Source organism: Chamaea fasciata, unplaced genomic scaffold (genome assembly GCF_029207755.1).
Source record: "Chamaea fasciata isolate MVZ Bird 193981 ecotype frontalis unplaced genomic scaffold, bChaFas1.0.hap1 SCAF_68, whole genome shotgun sequence".
Lineage (NCBI taxonomy): Eukaryota > Metazoa > Chordata > Aves > Passeriformes > Sylviidae > Chamaea > Chamaea fasciata.
The window spans coordinates 127,741-146,727 of NW_027094153.1; the positions used below are offsets into that span (position 1 = coordinate 127,741).

General features: G+C 42.8%; 2 long non-coding RNA genes across 2 annotated transcripts in view; both read right to left on the reverse strand.

Moving 5' to 3' along the window:
- LOC136304295 (uncharacterized) overlaps nucleotides 1–18,987 on the reverse strand; it is a 69,595-nt gene that overhangs the window by 42,468 nt on the left and 8,140 nt on the right. The gene's annotated exons all lie outside the window — the stretch shown is intronic.
- LOC136304301 (uncharacterized) lies at nucleotides 4,867–6,217 on the reverse strand. The gene is made up of 3 exons (XR_010724465.1): nucleotides 6,001–6,217; nucleotides 5,670–5,797; nucleotides 4,867–4,951 (listed from the first exon to the last, which is right to left on the reverse strand). It is a non-coding gene; the product is annotated as an uncharacterized lncRNA (long non-coding RNA).

Here is an 18,987-nt window from a genome sequence, read left to right on the forward strand (position 1 = left end):
AATGAAAATTACTTCTGTCAGCTTCAGTAAGGCCTTCTACAATCTCAGTACTCAGTAGCTACAAGGAGTAGGACTGAGAGGGTCTGACCAACTTTGCTGAGGATATCACTTGGCAATCAAACATCATTGGAAAAAATCAGAGATTATTATTTATATTGCTTCAGCACAGCCACTGCTGTTCTGAGATTACCTGCAGCACAATGGAAAAAGCAAAAAAAAAGGATGTGAAAATACATATACCGACACCTGACTTATACACATCAGTATTCATCAATTAAAAGAGCCTGTGATGACTTCTCCAAACTGTCACTGGGGAATGACAAGCAACAGTCATTTCAGCCAAACTGGTACTCACATATCCTCTTGGCTGTGGGAACTCTGGGTCACACCCATTTCTTTTACCATTTTTTCCTGCAATGTAACTGAAAGTGACATTGACATTTGTGCCTTGGAAAAGTTACTGTTATCCTCCTTGTTGACAGGATTATTCTACTGCCTGATGTTTTGTTTATTTTCTAAGCAATTGCCAAGAATACTGTCTGTGCCTGTCATCAGTCTACATGTTGACTGGTACCTACGCATCACACTGGAAGATCAGAATCCTTAAAAGACACTTTCCTTCTCAACTCTTGAAAAGACATTCACAACACCTCCAGTAGAATCTGAAGATGCCAGCTATTAGGAGACAGAATTGACCACAATTTAGTCAAAGTGCACCATCACACCTCCTACTAAGAAGATTTTAAGAACTGGAAGGTCTGTTCTTGTGGGAAATCCGTGGCGGGAGAAATGTGCACTCAATATGAGTGATCGGCAAATCTCGTTTATTGATAATTCATACAATGCTTTTATAATAACACTAATAAGCTCATGCATATTTCAAAAGTTAAGCTCAGGATTGGTGCTCAGACTAAAAGTCAGCTACGCCTCTTTCTACATTTCTTTGTGGTTACACAGTTTGAGTAAGTTTTTGTTTTACCGTGCTTCTCCCTCATATCTTTCAGCTACAAGGTCTTGTTATCGTATCCCAGCTGTGCTCAAGGACATGCGAAGCTTGCTGCCTTGCTGGTTCTCATGAGAGTGCCTGTGTGCTCAGCAAAGCTCCCTCATGTCTACGTGACCTTTTGCAGCTAGCCAGTTATCAATCACACTCTCCAGACAGAAACTTTCTCCCTCAGAAATGCCCACGATGAAGGAGAAAGGCATGCATGGCATTGTGTTTGTTTCCAGCTGTCATCACTGCTTAGCCCTAATCTTGGCATTCAGGTGGCCTGAGACGCTTTGAAGATGGTGTATTTAAACGATTATAACTCAACAACATTGTTTTCAGTCTTATTCTCATAACTGAAGTCTCCTTTATGTGTTACTGCACACTGGCTTACTTGAGACAAGCAACCAGGTTATCTGGGTGGGTTGGTTTTGTTTTTGGCTTGTTTGGTTTGGTTTTTTTTGTCAGAACCTTAAACTGTAGGTCTCTGGCAAGTCTTGTTCCGTTCTGCAAGCAAAACATGCTTTGTGCAAAAAAAAATAGGAGCAGGAGTCTGCCAGCTCCAGCTAGGAAGTAGTGAGCCTGGGTTCAGGGAAGTATTGGATCTCTTGGTTCATTTTAGGAGATAATGTCAAATCATTGTGGGGAAGGGTTAATCTTAAGAGTTACTAAACAAAGCAAGGCCTGACACACTTGCATCTATTACAAACAGGAATGACAGCACTGAGTTTGGTGGGTCTGTTTATCAGAAGGTTACTAATAAGGTTGAGACATCAGTCAATCTTGCATGGACTGCTGGCAGTAACAACACACGTTTTGGTATTGCTGGAAAGTACCAAATGGATGAGAAGACTTCCGTTGTGGTAAGAATTTTGTTACAGAAATGAGTATTTCAAGCTCCCCTAAATACTGAAAATTTGTAATGAAGCAGTTGCTTGAACTAGTTACTGAGGAAGTATGGTAGATTGCGAACTGTGGCTTCTGTTGTGGTACAAATTTAAACTGGGACCTCACACATCGTACTTGTGAACTTATGGAGGAAAAGAAATCTTAAATATAATTTTGTCCATAGTGAAATAGTCTGACTAGTGTGCTTGGAATAGCATGCTACTGTGCTGAAAAATGTCTTTTAAAAGACAATGAAAGTGTCCTTTTAATTCTTAAATCCATAATGTAAAACCATATTATAATTACAATGGTGGAAGTTTACCTGAGCTTACAGCCTTCTCCTAACAGTAAGTTAACCACTGAAAGTTAGCTGACGTGTGTGTTTTAAGACCAAGAACTGAAGTAGCAAGCATTTATGTTTCAAAACAACAATTAGTTCCAGGACCACTGAACCAAAATTGAAAATGAGAAATACTGTTGTTAAGAGCTCAAAACTTAGTAATGCAAAAAGGGGATTGCATATTCATGTATTTCTTGCTCATTAGAAGAAAAAAGAAAATCACTCCTGAGTGATGTGAACAAGACAGGCTCTGAGGGACTGCAGTAAGTAGCTCTTTAAAAGATATAAAGACATAATAGACGAGGCAGTGAAAAACAGCATGGCATTCTGTGAAGGCAGAATTCGCACCATTTGCTTAAGCTGAAAACTCCTGAGAAAAGGAAAAGATTGGAACATGCTTCTAAGAGAGGTTGGTCTCCAAGTAGCTCAAGAGTGTTAATGCATAGGCCACCTTCTCAGGGGACTGAGATTCTTCTGTATGAATACTTACACAGTTTATAAATACTGTGATTTTTTTTTATAGGCTAAAGTGAACAATGCCAGCCTCATTGGAATTGGTTACACTCATGCCCTTCGACCTGGTACGCAGTTCTCACTGGTAGCAGCAAATGGTGTTAAGTACTACACTATGGTTTAATTCACTGTCATCTTAAGAACAGACTAGATGAACAAAGGAGCTAGAAGTCTACGCAGACTCAGAGAACTAAAGGATGTCTGTGTATGCAAGTTCCTGTGGCAACTAAGCCACATTAGTGAGGTCAAGGACCTGAGGAAGAGCACTGTACTGGGATGTCAGTGCATGATGGTTCTCGTGACTTGCTTTTGTAGGTGTAAAGCTGACCCTCTCAGGCTTGATTGATGGCAAGAATTTCAGTGCTGGAGGTCACAAAATTGGGCTGGGATTTGAGCTGGAAGCCTAACACAGCTTTAAGTAAAACAACTGGTGGTGCTCTGGAAGATGAAGGAAAAGTGTACCCGGTGCATTTCAGCCTTAATATTACTCAGAAATTTGAAGAAGTGTGAACTTTCTACTCTGCCCAAGAATGACTTTAACCCAATGCTGAAGTCCAGAGTGTGCCAGCACAACAAAGGAAGACACTTGAAGGCATGCATGGAAGTTGTGATGTTTGTGCCACATTTCAGTTTCCTGTATTTTAAATCTGTTCCAAAAAAACCAAAAGAAAATCCAACCTCTCCCTATTATCGTATTGCATTTTGCATGTCCTATACTTCACAGCCTTTTATAAAAGGAGGTCTCTGTGTTGTAGTGGAAATTTGGGGTTAGAACAGAATGAAATAAATTGGTCACAGTCAGAACACAAGGTTGGTGTGTGTTGACTCTCACCAAGGTTCCATCCAGCTGGGTTTTTTGGTCTTTTTTTCATCTTTTCATGCAACTTTAAGCATGGTTAATAGATAATCTGCAAATGCTTTGTTACACGATACCTGTACACTGAAGATTTCCTTCTTTGGTTTCCAGGCTAACATTCTTACACCTCTCACGTTTTAGAGACCTGCACAGTGAAAGCAGTTTTTTCCATTATAGTGTTATTGAGCGCATCAAAAAGAGCAAACCAAAAGTTTACATGTTTTAGATAATTTCGTTCCCATACAGGAAACAAGTATTAGGTAAGTACAACCATTACACTTAAAGAAAAAAAGTGCAAATCAGCAAAGTTAAGCAATTAAGTTCACAGTTCATTAGGAAGGTGACATCTACCAGTGACTGGGTATACCTTGTCCATTGTTCATTAGAAAGCCTAAAATGCAGCAAAACAGCCCCAGGCGATGCCCAAGGGAAGACGTATCAGGACAGAGATCTGCTGTCTTAAGGCACAATTAAGAACATTCTCCAAGCAGTTAGAACAGGCATTCCCTAATGTATCTTTGTGAAAAAGTGTCTGAGAAGTGGATACTAAAAGCTAAGCCATATGATTCACATAAGCAGCTGGTGACAGTAGAAGGCAGTTGATATTCCCTTCTCAGAGGCAGCAGCTTTTCACAGTTGGCTTCCCAAAGCAGCATGGCTTCAGAGGCAACCAGAGTGATTCTACATCTGGGTTTGTTCTGGATTGTTTGTTTCTTCTACCTGAAGCTGCAGCCAGCTCCAGCCTAGAGCTGAAAGAATAAATGAAATTCAACACCAGGCTACAGTTGAGCTTTTTCTAAAATAAAGGTAAAGTGTGTTAAGAGTTATAAAAAATTAACTGGGAACAAGTTGGTCAATTTCATGATGAGCCACGTGACTGCTGTCAAGGAAACAACCTACTTGCACTCTCCAGTATTTTACTCTCTCTTCAATATTCTGCATTGTTAAATTAAGGATCCCTGACACCCGCTCATCCCAAATTTGTGTGCAGTTTTGTAGTAGTTTTGTACAACAGCCAAGTGCTTCGCCCCATCCCTTACTGTTTAGCGCAGCAAGTTCCCAGCATGTGGCTCCCAGTTTTGGCAAGCAGAATATGTCAGGCGCAGATTATGAGGGAACCGGTGCTTCCTATCTCTGTGCATCTCCTACTCTCCCCCCTGGCCATGAGTAAAATGCAGATTTCATTTAGCTGTGTTAGTGGTGGCAAAGTTGCACATTCAGAACTTTGAAGCCAGGCACTTCCTTAGTCCATTTACAGAAGAGTGAATACATTACCAAGAAACTCTGCTCTTGATCCTTCATTGTGTCACGCATCACATTTTCTAGTTGGCTACAAAGTTCCCGAGATTCCAGCAGCAGCTCCTCACTGAAAGGGGCAATTATTACACTATTAATTTCTGTGGCAGTTTAAAGAGATGCTGCCTCTATCATTAAGAAATACTTCTGGCAGATATGCTGCAGAACACTGAAGTTAGTCAGGACATAGGCTTGTAATTCATACTGCAACTTGAAAAGTTGGTGGCAGCCCCTGATTTACTAAATGGGGGAAAGGAAATGTATTCCAAGATGGAATTGGGCTCTTATTAGGTGGAACCACTGTTGCTAGAGGAAAAGCTGAGAAGCCTATAAACTTAAGGATGGGGCAACAGGCAAAGAAACAAACCAAGGTCTTTCATTCCAAGTGGTAACCCAGTTCATTTAAGCAAGCCGGAACTACGCATGCAGCAGTCTCAATGACACAGCTCAGCTACTGTGACCTTACATGACAATACTTCATCAGTTCTTGCTGGCAGTGTACTTCCAAGTGAGCCCAACCATCTCAGATTAAAGGAAGAAAACCAAAAAACCACTTTTGTTACTGAGGCTGGGGGAAGTGAAGCCATACATGATACCCAATTTTCATATGGAAGATCTGAAAGCCCCAGGAAGTCTTAACTACCAAGTAAACTAAGGCTGCTGACAACGCAAGCTGAACACAAAGTGTAAATAAATGAGAAACTCTGTGTGCCATTATTTCACAAAGCAGGAAGACTAGCTTTGTAGTGGTGGCATTAGCAGCCAAAGAACTCCAGACTTTGCCTCACCTTTTTCTTACAGATTCTGATAAATTGAATGTTCCAGAAGGGACTTGCAGCAGCAGTTGACCTGAGCTACCAAGACGGGATGTGTTCATGCTCTCTGGACTGCCAGTAACAGGACCACGCACTTTACTCTGAAGAAAACACAGAATATTCAGAGTGCAATTGTTCCCACTAGTTTTCAGCAGCCGGGAATATGAGACAACCTGGAACTTGGCTTTCATACTGATTCAAAAGAAAGAAAAGAACCATAGGATACACTCAATTTACTATTGTTTCAGTAGCCTGTGCTACAAACCATATTCTCAGGTTAAAGGGGAGTTCTTAATTTACTTACACAAGCAATTTTCAGCAAGTTCCACAGTTCTTTCTGTCGTTTCTCCTGAAGCCTAACAACTGTTTCCTCATCTTCACTCATCAGATTCATCACTTTCTCCACTCTGGGGAACAATTCCAATGCCTTCTGTTTGCAAACTACAGTTTTACTATTAAAAAAATAAAAACTAATCAGATCACACATGGGCCACTGCAGTAGGAGAACAGTTCTGAAGTTAATGATTTTCTGTTAACACTGCAAGATCTCAAGAGCCATATGCAATGAGTTTTAAACCTTCTCTTGCTGGAAGAGAAAATACCTTCTCTCAACTCTGAATAAAATGTGCAAAGCTCACCTGAGCTGAGCATAAATGACTCAAACTTCTTTTTCAAAGGTCTGGATTGCCTGTAGAAGCAGTCGTACTATTTCCTGGCTGTCACCGCCTGTCCTCTGATCCGGAATGAGAGCCAATATTACACAGAAAGGTCGGTTTATAGGACAGAGTGAGAAGATTCTTAGCGGCTCATTTCCACTACTGCTTTAATCCTGAAACAGCCAAAGTTCAGGATATGCAAGTTTGAGTGGGATGAATTACACTGAATTTTAGCCACCTTCTTCAAAATTTAAAGAACTTGAAAAGGAGAGTTGGGACTGGATCAAAGGAACAGTCGTGTCTTTCATCCTTTCTACCCAGAAAGGTTGGTTGTTGCTTGTGGCAACAGCCTGCTCTGAGAAGAGCTCCAGAGGAGTTTTGAGAACAGCTCACAAAGCACCAAGAAAGGAAGGCTGGCCTAGTGTGAAACTGACTCCCTGACTTCCCTCTCGAGAAAAGGCAATCCAGGAGAGCCCATGTGCTGCTAGTGTCTGGGCAGGCCTAGAAGTCAGCTAGTTTTCTCAATGATCGTTACTACACCTCCAAAGTTACACACAAAGCAAGCTGACCTCGAGCTAAAGCATCTTTTACCTCTTGGCTTCTCTCTGAGTCTTCAGTACAGCTCTCTGGCTTGTTCTTCTCTAGAAGAAAAAAGCAGGAAAGAAAAGGATTTCCAAAGAACCAAAACATGGAACAAATAGTTTGAGAACTCAAATCTTTTCTATACCTGTCTGCCATTTCAGAACAATGACAGATGAGTCAAAAAACATCTTTAGTGTTAAAGTGCTCCCAGTCCCCCACAATTTGGGTGGAAGAAACAGCCCTTTCACTGTCCTCTAGTGAGTAAGCTTAGCCAGAAACACTCCTGCATCTGAAGCTCAAGGTAGTTCAACTCACAAATCCTCCAGTGTTCCTCCTTGTTTACGACCTAGCGGGCTTCTCTGCAGGTCCACGATGTCTGTCTGCAGGGCCATCATCCTCTTCACTACCTGCTCCACATCATCTTCCTGAAAGCAGGGTAGAACATAAGCAACACAACAATCTCATACCTAGAGACACTACCACTCACACTCACACTGGTTCTTCCTTTCTCATTCTTATTTCTAAACAAACCAACAAGATGCAAACAGCAGCCTTGGCCAAAGACAAACGAGTCGTTTCAATTCAAGGAAATTCCAAGAGGTTTCTGGGGCTTCGCCAAGATCTCCCATTTCCCCCTAAGCCTTACAACAGAATGAGTTTCATGTAGTACTAATAATGGACAAAAATTGTGCCACACAAACCGAGGCAATGTGAAATCTGACATCAGTGCAGATACAAGGGGCTTCTATTTAAGGCAGGGACAATGAAGCTAAAGGGGGAGGAGGGGAGAGATAACAAAAACAAACCTCTTTATGACTAGCAGTTAGATTTAGAAACATACCCTCCCACAAAGTTCCACAGCTTGCTCCATCCCTTTCCAGACAAACAGCAGCTTCTCAGAAGCTAGAGGAATCAAAGAAGAGTGACTGGCTTTCTCAGGTTCACAGAGAAGGAGGCAGGTGTTTTTGTGAGGAGAAGAGTCATGAAAAGACCCGTTTTCCAGATGCTATACTCACTAACTCCAAACTCAATCTGCTCTTTATACTTTTCCAGGTCAATTTGGATGCTTGTTTTAAAGAAGTCCAGCTTTGCTTTCAGCTGCTGAGAAAGGGAGGCCATAGAATTCTTCATCTTCCAGAGGGTACTATTGTAACGCAACAGATTCATCTTGCAAGGACAAGAAGGTCCTATTAGCCTCTGAAAGTAGAAATCCACCAGGCTTTCATTTACATCCAAAACAGATACTTGAGACAGCGGTGAGGACAAATGCAGTTGTGCCAAAGGGCTAACTCTCCACTTTTCATGAATTGCATACAGCTCCAATCACGGGCTTCCCCATTCCAACAGGGTCCCATTTCTGTCTTCCCTTCCACCAGTGCACAAAGACAGAGATAAGTATTGTGGAGAAACGGCCACCGTACATGGCTGCTCGCTGCCCCTGCTGAAGCCGATTACAGTCCTCTTTCAGCATCCGCATCGTCTGCCAGATCTGACCCCACACTTTCCGCAACTGGAAAAGGTGGAGATTCTTCTTTGGATCCTGAACTGAAAACAAAGAAGGTGGGAGAAAGGGAAATGGACATATCAGCGTGAAGCAGGAATACTGTGTTATCACAAAACAGACCAAAACACTGCTCCTTTGAGGGGCATGTTACTGCCTGCAAAGCCTAGAGCTGGATAACCCCTGTGCAGCTCCCCTAGCATGTCAAAATCAAACACCTCCCTTTTTTAGTTATTCTGATAAACTGAATGAATGACAGTCCATTTTACTGCTTCTTCAGTCCCAATACGCAAAAGCTCCCTCTACTCTTTGTGCATGATACAGACCACAAAACACAGACGCCCCTCTCAACACTGACCCCGGCCCGCCCTTCATATTCATGCCAGAGGAGTCCTTACGGATGCAGCCAACACTTTCTGGATGAGGACGCAAGGCCACCTGAGCCTCAGGAAACTTTCTTGTTATCAAAGAGGAAGAGAAGGTCTGTGTCTGCTGCTGCAGTATCATTCCCCTGCAGAAGACAAAAGACCCAACCAGGTTTTCTTGGGAAGAGCAAGCCTTGGCAACACCACAAACAGAAGAGTCCTCCTCAACCAAACACAGAGCACCAAAGGCAACAGGCTGCCTACGCTACAGTGGCTGTTAGGTCTGTGAGGTTACCATGACAAAAGCATGCCACAACAGCAGGGAGTGCTGTGATCCCAAAGCGAGTGCAGTGACTTCTGATTCACTCAAACTCAAGAAAGGAAATACCGAGACTCACCTTGCCATCAGCTGTATGTTTAGTGACCAACTTCTGAGAAAACAATTCAAGTCCTGCTTCCTGCAGTAGTTCCTGGTCCTCTTCTGGAATTCCTGTATCTGACTGAATCCTGGCCTTCACACTCTGCAGAGTCTCTTCCTCTGTCACAGGGTAGGTGTGCACAGTTCCCGTAACCATGTTCAAAACGTGAAGCAACTACAAGAAGAGTAGCATGGCATGAGAAAGGCTGAAGATACATTGGTCATCTTAGAGCAGAGATTGAGGGACCGAAAAAATGACCACCAAGAAACTCTTCAAAGCACTTGGCAGAATCAAGAAGTCACTTTACAGCTACTTCCTAACATTATGGCAAAGTTCTTGTCCTCCATCAAGTGGAAGAGAGTTAAATATGGCAGTTAAACATGGCAGTTAAATACCTGTAGAATCCTCTCTCAGAATATGGAACCAAGCATGCACAGAAGCTCTTCACTACTCCCAACAAGCTCAGGGAGTATTTGTCCTCAAAGAAGCAAGAGGAAAGCACCTGTCACTAACGGTCAGGAGACAGTTCTATGAGTTTCTGCCTCACTCTTCCTCCTAAGTCTAAGATTCAGAGGCTCAGGAAACTGCTCTCTGGAAAACTTTTTAGGCTAATACAGACATATTGCTTACCTTCAAGTTCAAAATGCCATCCAATGCTTTGAAACACCCATTGGGTCCATAGGTAGGATCTGTACCTCTCTGACGTGGGTGCCACATTACCATGAGTTGCGGCCATTTCTCCAGCCTCCCAGACAAAACACTGAGCAACAAAAACCAGGAGATCAGAAAAGGTAAAAGTGCATTGGCAGTAACGATACGGCCTGTTCTGTGTGGGAGGACTGACAAAACTGCCCCCCTCCTTCTCCCTCCAGCACTCCACCTCTCCCCATCACAAACGCAGTGTTTAGAAGGCAGAAACCAAGACTACACAAGTCTGACAAGCGACAGTAGTACTGCCTGTGTCACGCACTCAATGTATTCACAGATTAACACAGTAAGGCATATAACACAAACTTGGTCCTTTTGCAGAAGAATCAGTTTATCTCAGCACAGCAATTTCTAGTACTCACCTGTTTAGATTGTTGGGACAGGGCAAACTGCTAGAAAACTTGACTTCTCCGGGTAAGTCTTCTGAAACAACAATATCCAGCTCACTCTTCTGACGCACTTTTGCATGCCTAATGTAAGCGAGTACAATGGTGAAAAAATTGCCCGCCTTTCCCAGCCTGCATGCTAGTAGGCTCTTAAAAGCTACTCTTGACATATAATACAGATGCCACTTTGGTTTCTGTTACCTGCCCTGCGGGAGTCAGCCCTTATCCCATAGAGCAAGTATCAGGAATGCTGAACTTGCTCAGGTGAGTCAAGCCCCTGTGAAAGGGGTCACTTTCCAAAAGGGCAAGAAACATAGGGATATTATCCTCAGAATCAAGGGACCACACTTCTGCTTCCTGTAAACAGGAAAGTCACATCATGCCCACTTACCACCCAGCCACGGTTCACTCACCATTGCACTGGCTGCCAGTTGGGTAGGAATGGTCGGAAGCCTGTAATGCACTCAAAGGCAAGCGTGCCAAAGCTCCAGGAATCCACTGTCACCCTATACTTCTGCTGTTCCAGCAGCTCTGGAGCCTGATACAGTTTACACGCATGAGACAAAGCCAGATGGCTTTGGCCAGAAAGCTCTTAGCTTTCTCTGTCCCTTAACATCTCATTAACAATTGTGCAAATAATTAAAGACATTACCGAACACTGCCTCTCACGTGCTTTAAGACCCTCCTGGAGTGAGTAGCATAGGTTACTGGCACTCCTGCTTATTTATAACAGATGCAGGTAGCACAAAATCCAGTCTCAGCAAAACCCAGCGTCAGCAAAAAAGCAGTCACCTTTGCTAGCTTCAGCACCACAAACGCACCCCATACCGTGCAAGTACCTAATCCCAGCCCAAAGCTTGGTAACAGTTAATTCTATCCCACTAGAAAGCAGTAGCTGCTCTTCTAGCTGAATTCCTTTCTTACCAAGTACTGCAGAGTCCCAACAAAGGATGTGCACAGGCTCCCCTGATCCAACTCCTTAGCATAACCAAGGTCAATGATTCTGTGTATTAACTGAAACACACAACAGAGAATAAGAATGCCAGACTGAAGTCCTGTTAAAAGCACATCATACAGCAGAAAGAAAAGGTCTGGCTCTTCAAAGCTATGCAGGAAAGGTGCCAGTGAAGAGATAGAAGCAGAAATGGGAGGCCACTGTAGATTTCTAAAACCACAATGAATTTGAAGGTGTTGTAGCACACTTAGCAGTTACGCCTCTAGCTCCTTCCGATCTTTGGTCAATCAGGACAGTCTGCTTCTTTCCTTAATAGTTGAAAGTCAAAATGTCAGGTGTTAACAGACGTCTAATACAATGTCTCACCTCAGCTGCACACAGAATACTATGTGACAGTGACCTGAGACAGGTGTTATCCTGGGCTGAGTGCTCTTGCAGAGGGATCATGTAACTGCATGAAGCACATGCAGGTTCCTTGTAAGTTTACTTGTCTGTGCAGGTAGAGACGACGGCTTCCTGCTTACCCTTTGCTCTCCTTGCTGCAGCACAATGTTCTCTGGCTTCAAGTCTCTATGGATGATCCTGTTCTCATGAAGGTATCTGAGAGCAGAAGCTGAGACAGAAAAAGCCAGTTGTTAGAGCTAAGTAACAGTACCTAGCATGAGCTCAGTAAGGATTCATCTATTCTATCTAGTAATAAACATGGCTTTCACATCAGACCTTGTACAATCAAACATACAATGAAACGCTGAGTGTAAGGGGTAAAGTCAGCACCATAGAACTCTGAACACAAATTGAGTTCTCTCTCTGGATGTTCCCTCACATCCTTCCTGTAAACTGTAGTAATGCTGGCTAGCTTCCAGTAGGCAAGAACCTCCCCAGACTCCCAACACTTTTGGGAGATGATCAAGATCATAAAAGGTCAATCTGAAATGGAGTCACTAAGGTCACTACTGTATATTTGGAGAGTGGACTCAGGACTAAAAGGGTTTCCATAGTTCAGACAACTGAAGGTACTGCCACCACTTACCAATGTCAGATAACAAGATAAGAATAGCTTCTTCCCACAAGCCACAGCAATTCTCCAGCTGGTTCAGGTACTGCAAGTAAGGAACACAGAATGGAGTCTTTCCCTTCTCTATCCCGAGTGAACTCCAGAGTTCCACAAATTCTCAGGGATGCAAGAAGTTTCAGCAACAGCAATTAAATTCTCCAGAAGCACAAAACTCTATGGACTGTGACCTGCGGTAGCAGCAATTACAGCTTTGTGCCTTGGTTTAATTGCATGGGAAAGAAGATGAAAGAAGTCACTGTCATCCCGTTTTCATCCTTCTATTTGTTCCATCCCTCTTTGCCTGACACTATCAACTCCAATCTGAGGCCTAAGGTCTGTGTTTCAGCTATGGGCAGATTATAGCAAAGGTCAGAAAAGCCTTAGGATTAGAACTACCATGTGTTATCTCTTCCTGTGACAGACAAGAGTTCATCACTTTCAGGAAGGGTACAGCCTACAGATGCACCTACCCCACAATGGTCTTGGCCATACTCAAATACTGTTGCACGTCCCCTACACTTGCCCTCATTCTCTAGGTGCAAACTCCTCACAGTGTCACTTGCACCTAAAAAAATACAAAGCACTTAAGTCTTCAAAAGCTGAACATAATACCAAGGACCAAGCCACCAACACTTGTTGATGCCATGACTAGAAATAGGAAACATCAGGGTATGAAAGCAAAGGTTTGAAGGGAAAACTTCAGTAGAAAACCTAGGATCAGATCAGAAGGTGATCCATTCCTGGGTTACCATCCTAGGGACCCCACCTTGCGGAGGTCTCCACCTTGGCAGTACTCCATGGCCAACAATGGCAAGTCATTTGGTGCGAGCTTCTGCATCTCTTCAGGGACATCGCGGGCAGCCACCACATTGGGATGGTTCAGTCTGTAGAACAAAAATTAGGCAAGTATACATGATGTTCTGAAACTGCTATACACTTTCATGTGCTCGTGGTCACCACGCAAAGCCCAACATGGTCACAAATGCTTTGAGAAATTGAGTTAGTGAATTCTAAAGGTTTCCATCTCTCACGGACTCATTTTAACTCCTGGCACTTCATACGGAAGACAGTGTGTTTCTTCAACATGTATGCATTACAGATCTGTCTAGAAGGTACAGCAACGAGCCCTGCACAGGAGTGCAAGGGAGTCTGTTGCTACCGTCCAGAAAAGACCCAAACTGCAATGAGACTGCTGCAGCCGAAAATGTTAATCCAACACCCCAAGGGACTGCGGCAGCACAGACGTTAAGTCAGGCAAAGCGGTGACTCCAGGCAAAGAAAAAATAAAAAGACATTCAACTACCCCCTGAAAATGGTCTGCAGTTTCCTGCTGGTTTCAGGTAGCTAAGATTTCTTCCAAGATATCAGTTAGGCCAGGGGGGAAAAAAAAAAAAATCACTGGTGTTGCCTTGTTTTGGGGGCATCTTAGCAGATACCTCAGAAATAAGATCTCAACAGTTCTTTACCGAGCTTCCCAGGAAGAAATTCTAACCAGGCAGCTCAACTCAGATCTAAGTAGTTTCACTGAACAAAGCTTTCTTTGAAAGCGTCTTAGCTACCGGAATCTTGTTTCTAACAGTTTTAAGAACTTCAAGCCTTCTCTACAGATAACAACAAAGATCACCAGTGATACCAACAATTAGCAAGTTAAAACAGTGCCACTGTGGGATTCAGAACACAAGCCTGCATAGCTGTAATAATGAGCCACAGCTGCGGGGAGTAAGGATACTATAACACAGGGTTACAGCAGAAACCAACCGACTGGACAGCGGTTCAGATCATTCACTTCGACTTTGGGAACGCTGCTGATTTAGTTCAGATGCAACTGAAGTTAATGTCTATTTGGGAATCGCTTGTACCACTTTTTTTTAAAAAGGCTCACTATGCAGTGTTTCCTAAGAGGTGAAAGATGACTTGAAAGTATATAAAAAGTGTACTGTGAAATCTATGGACCAATACAAGTCACTGAGAGATGCTCTGAATTTTAAGGATTTTATTGTCAAGATGTGACCTAAAGATAAAGCATGGAGTAATTAAGGTTCTCGGAAGATGTTCTTGTGAATCTTTTCAGTCTGACTTGCAACTTAAGTCCCTTCTTTTTGCAGCCTAATAATGAGAAGTCACATCCTAAATTATCCTGCTGTTCTTCTGGTTCTGCTTCAGAAACTGGACTATTTATACCTTTTGCTTTGAACAAATTTTAAAACAAACAAACAGACAAACAAACAAGCCCCAATGACAAAACTACTAAAAACCCAGAGTCTCTCTCCATATTAGCCCTGAATCCAAATTTATGACTCATCTATCATACTCTAGTTTCACCAGCTGTTATCCAGCTGCCTTCTTTGGCTTTATATAAACAGAGTCTGAGCTCATGATTTCTGGAAGTAGTAGTTTTTTCAAATAATTGAGTTAGCTTTCTGCATATAACATAGATGATAAAAAGGTGATAGTGTGGGCAACGCTGCCTGAATATTATTTCAAGTATTTGGAACTCCAGGGCAATCCTAGAGACTGGAAATTAAAATCTATCTTCTTGCCTGTATCTTGTGCCTGCTACTTTATCTTGCTCCCAGCTCTTGGTTTGTATAGGAGGTATTATATTTTAAAAGGAAGAGAGAAAATGGACTTGTGGTGCAGGACTTGTTCAAAGCAGGCAGGGTCCACCACACCTACATGACACCTTACAATCTTCCACTAGGGATCAATGAAGGTTCTCTCCCAAGAGTACTGATAGACGAGTCAGACTATGTAAATCGATTTGGAGAAAGCAGAAACTCTTCTTGGTGGATTGAAGAGGGCTTTGAAGTGTAAAGCTGCTGAAGAGATTAGAGAGAATAATGTATAGTTGTGACTGCATAGAAGTGACATACAGAAAGATGCTGCAACAAATAAATGAGACTATCAGAAAAAAGCTAGCCTGCCAGACCATTGCCACAACTCTGCCTTTTTAGCAAAAGCGTATGATACTAGTAAAAACTAAAGGCTTAGTTGGGAAGGATCGGTAGAAATATTGAAAATAAGTCCTCACCTATCATCAAGCAAAGTCATTTTGCCTACACATTCTCTACACAAGAGAGAATCTTCACTCTCACCCAAAGTAGCAGTCTACAAGAAATGCAGATCCTCTTAAACCACAGTTAACACAAACTGACCCTTCAGCAGACCCTCTGCAAGAGATCTCTTAAGTAGGTGTCAGTAATCAGAATCTCAATTAACGCATTTAAATCACCATTACACTGCATCATCAGGTAAGCCCATCTCTCTAATAGTGCACATGGTACTACTGTTGGCATCCTACAATTTAGGGAAAAAGTACTTGGAATTTACTTCTGTATTATTCCCCAGGAAGCACTCTCTCAGTTTCCTCCAGATGTAAATGAGTGTGCTTTAGCTTACAAGTTTCTAAGTTTATCAAGTAAAAGCACATCTGGATCCAGCCTGGCAGTTTCCCTAGGAAGACCAGGACAGTTAGACCAGACAGCTGAGAAGTGATGGGTTGAAAAAATGTATAAAAAGAATTCTCATCATTTAAAACTTTCATTTAAAGTTACACCTTGAACTGAATTCACGCTGTAAACTTCCTTTGTTCAACATCCTATTTTTTGTCTCTACAGATAATTTGATATTTAGAGCTGATGTGAAAAACACTCCGAATGGAAGGCAAGCTGCCATGTCTCCTTGTGCTGGTAGGAGCAATCATGACTGCCCAGTGCCAGGTAAGAGGCTAAGGCATCAAATAATTCTCTTGCCATCTTCCTGTATTTTCAGCAGCATTTCTTTGCCATTGGCTGCAGCTGTCTGCATCAGACAGAATGAGAATCTGCTTAGCTCACTACAAATCAGAGGAAGAAAAATGTTACAAAGTAGTCTATCATTGTGGATGTGTTATGTGTTATCCTGGCCCGTTTTCATTTCAAGACTTGCAAGTAAACAAGTCTTCTCCGGGTATTCTTGGTGTATCTGTTCACTGTCACCTTTCACTGTTAATAAGAACTCCATTGTAACCAGCCTTCCGTTTTCTATGGTCATCATCTTCATCACTATTCTCACTTAAAACTGCACGTCAGTGGTTCCCTTGTCCCCTCACTTTAAGCCTCACACCACACACAGCTTGAGTAAATGCTACACAATTCCAGAACGTTTACTCCCTTTCTCAAAAAATTGCTATCCCACCTTTCCTCCTTCTTATCTTCTTTCTCTTGTGGCCTAATCAAAGAAGCTTTCTAAATTGGTTTCCTCCATTAAACTTTATCCAAAATATTTCATTTAACTGGCTGCAAGAGACATATCTCTTAAAGATAATCAAGCTACAAAGTCTCATGGGGAAACTGCATGTCAGTGAGCAAAAGTAACTGCTTGTTGACTGTACCTACCTTGGAAATTATTTGCTTGAACCTCCTTCAAATAGCAGAAAGCTGGCAAGCTTTAGTTAGCATTTGCAACGCCCCAAGAACACATAATGACTTCACACACAATGTGAGTACAGCATATCCCAAATTCACCTCACTCAGATGACAAGCAATCACCTGGTAATCTGTGGAACAAAATGATTTACAATTCTTAGGAACCCATACTGAGGTACTAGAGGCACTTTTCACTGTACTGTCTGACAAGAGGGCAGACAATTCCTCAGAGCTTCCTGATTTACATGCCCTTAAGAAAAGGACTGACTCTTTGAAGGTACTTGTTCTCTCATCTTTTTTAAGAGAGCAGTTACTCACAGAATTAACCTTCTTTGCTTGCAGGGCTTACACATGCGTTTCAAACGAGGAGCCAGATCTAGAGGTAAGCTAGGCTAACTAAAACCATGTTAGCTGGAGCATTATGAACATGGGAGGGGAAAGCAAATCATGCTGAGGAAACAGAGCCTGAGAGCTTTTGGTCATGGTTATGTGGATGAGAGACTCAGAAGGCAAAATACCAGCGCATTAATACCATCCACAACAAAGTTTTCCCCTCCCTCTGCTCTTCTTGAAAGAAAGAGAGACGAGTCAATAGTGGAACAGTACATTTGGCAGCACAGCAGCGAGAGAGATGGGACCGTTGTGGTCGGAGAAGGAAAAAGGGCAACCCATTAGACAGATGCTCCCATCACAGATGCTTTTCTCCTGGAAATAGAAGGGAGTCCTTTTGCTCAGCCAGGTCTTTTCCCTGAACTAAAAGAGGATTTCCTTTCTCCGATTACAGCCATTTGCACAGATAATTCATCTGCAGAAATTTACCAATACAGGGGGACCTGGCTGAGGCTTTCAGGGAGCAGAATCGAATACTGTAGGTGTGACAGTGGTCGGAGTCACTGCCACACTCTGCCTGTCAGAGGTAAGTATGACAAAGAAAAAGGAAATGGTGAGAGCTTGTCCATCTAATCATCCACTGTCAGGGCCAGAGTTACTGCACAGAAAATTCGTCTGGGAATAGAAGAGGATAGAAAAGAAAATACCAGTATACACTGTCATGGGCGGGACTAAGTGGGAGTGGGCATGGAGCTGAGAAAGTCTGACAGAATATGTGAAGAGAATGAAACAGAGAAAAAAATTGAAGCGCTACACAAAAAGGCTGTAAGCACATGGCAATAACAGGTGGGTAGGGAAAAACAGAACAGGCTAAAAGAGACTGACAGGAAAATGAAAGGTGTGTATACATTTCCAGCTTCTTGCTTCTGTGAAATCTTAACAGTATTTCCTGGCTTTGGCTTATTCCACAGCCTGCACCAGAAATAAAGGCTACAATGGGGGCCAGTGTTCACAGGCATATTATTCCCCACAGCTCTTCATCTGCCAGTGCCACCAAGGTTTCTCAGGGAAGCAGTGTGAAATAGGTGAGTATACCGCAGCAACTGCTGTGAACAATGCTATTGCGGTTAGCTGTGCAGTACACAAGGATGAGATACCCAGAAGCTCCGGCTGTAGGCTAGGCTCTCTAGTAAGTTGTCTTTTTTTATTCTAAAGCTAATACTACAAAGAACTTTTAAGCACATCTTGGTTGTTCTAGGTGTCTCTTAATAAAACTCTAAATTTTGTAACTGAAGACCTTCATACACACTTACAGACTGCCTGACAGGGCATTTTCACTGACTTACTAGACAAGACATTTGAGAGCCAAGTTTAAACAGAACAGAGACTGGGGAAACTGTCAGGGAAAAGAATTGGTATGCTGTCCTTAGATTTTCAGATCTTACCTTGTTTTCAGATACTGAAGTTAAATGCGACAAAGACACTGGAGTAACATATAGGGGTATCTGGAGCACGGCAGAGAGTGGAACAGAATGTTTAAATTGGAATAGCAATGGCCTGGTGGACTGGTTCTCTCCACAAACAGAGAAGCTTCTGCAGCACGGAAAGTGCTTCTCTTAGCCTGGGAAGTGAGAAAGCGCCTGTTCTCTGCGCCAAGTGCAGTCAGCGGTTCAACGCTGCAGGCAGGCTGGGAACAGCGGCTGGGCGCCGTTTCTGAGCTCTCCACAAGCAGAGAAGCTTCTGCGGCACGGAAAGTGCGTCTCCTAGCCTGGGAAGCGAGAAAGCGCCTGTTCGCCGTGACTAGTAACTAATAACTAGGACTAGTTCCATTGACGCATGCCACACGAGTTTCTTCACCTTACATAGCTTTCATTTCTACTTATGAATGCAATTGACTTTCCCTGCTGTTACTAGTTTTCCTCAGATTTT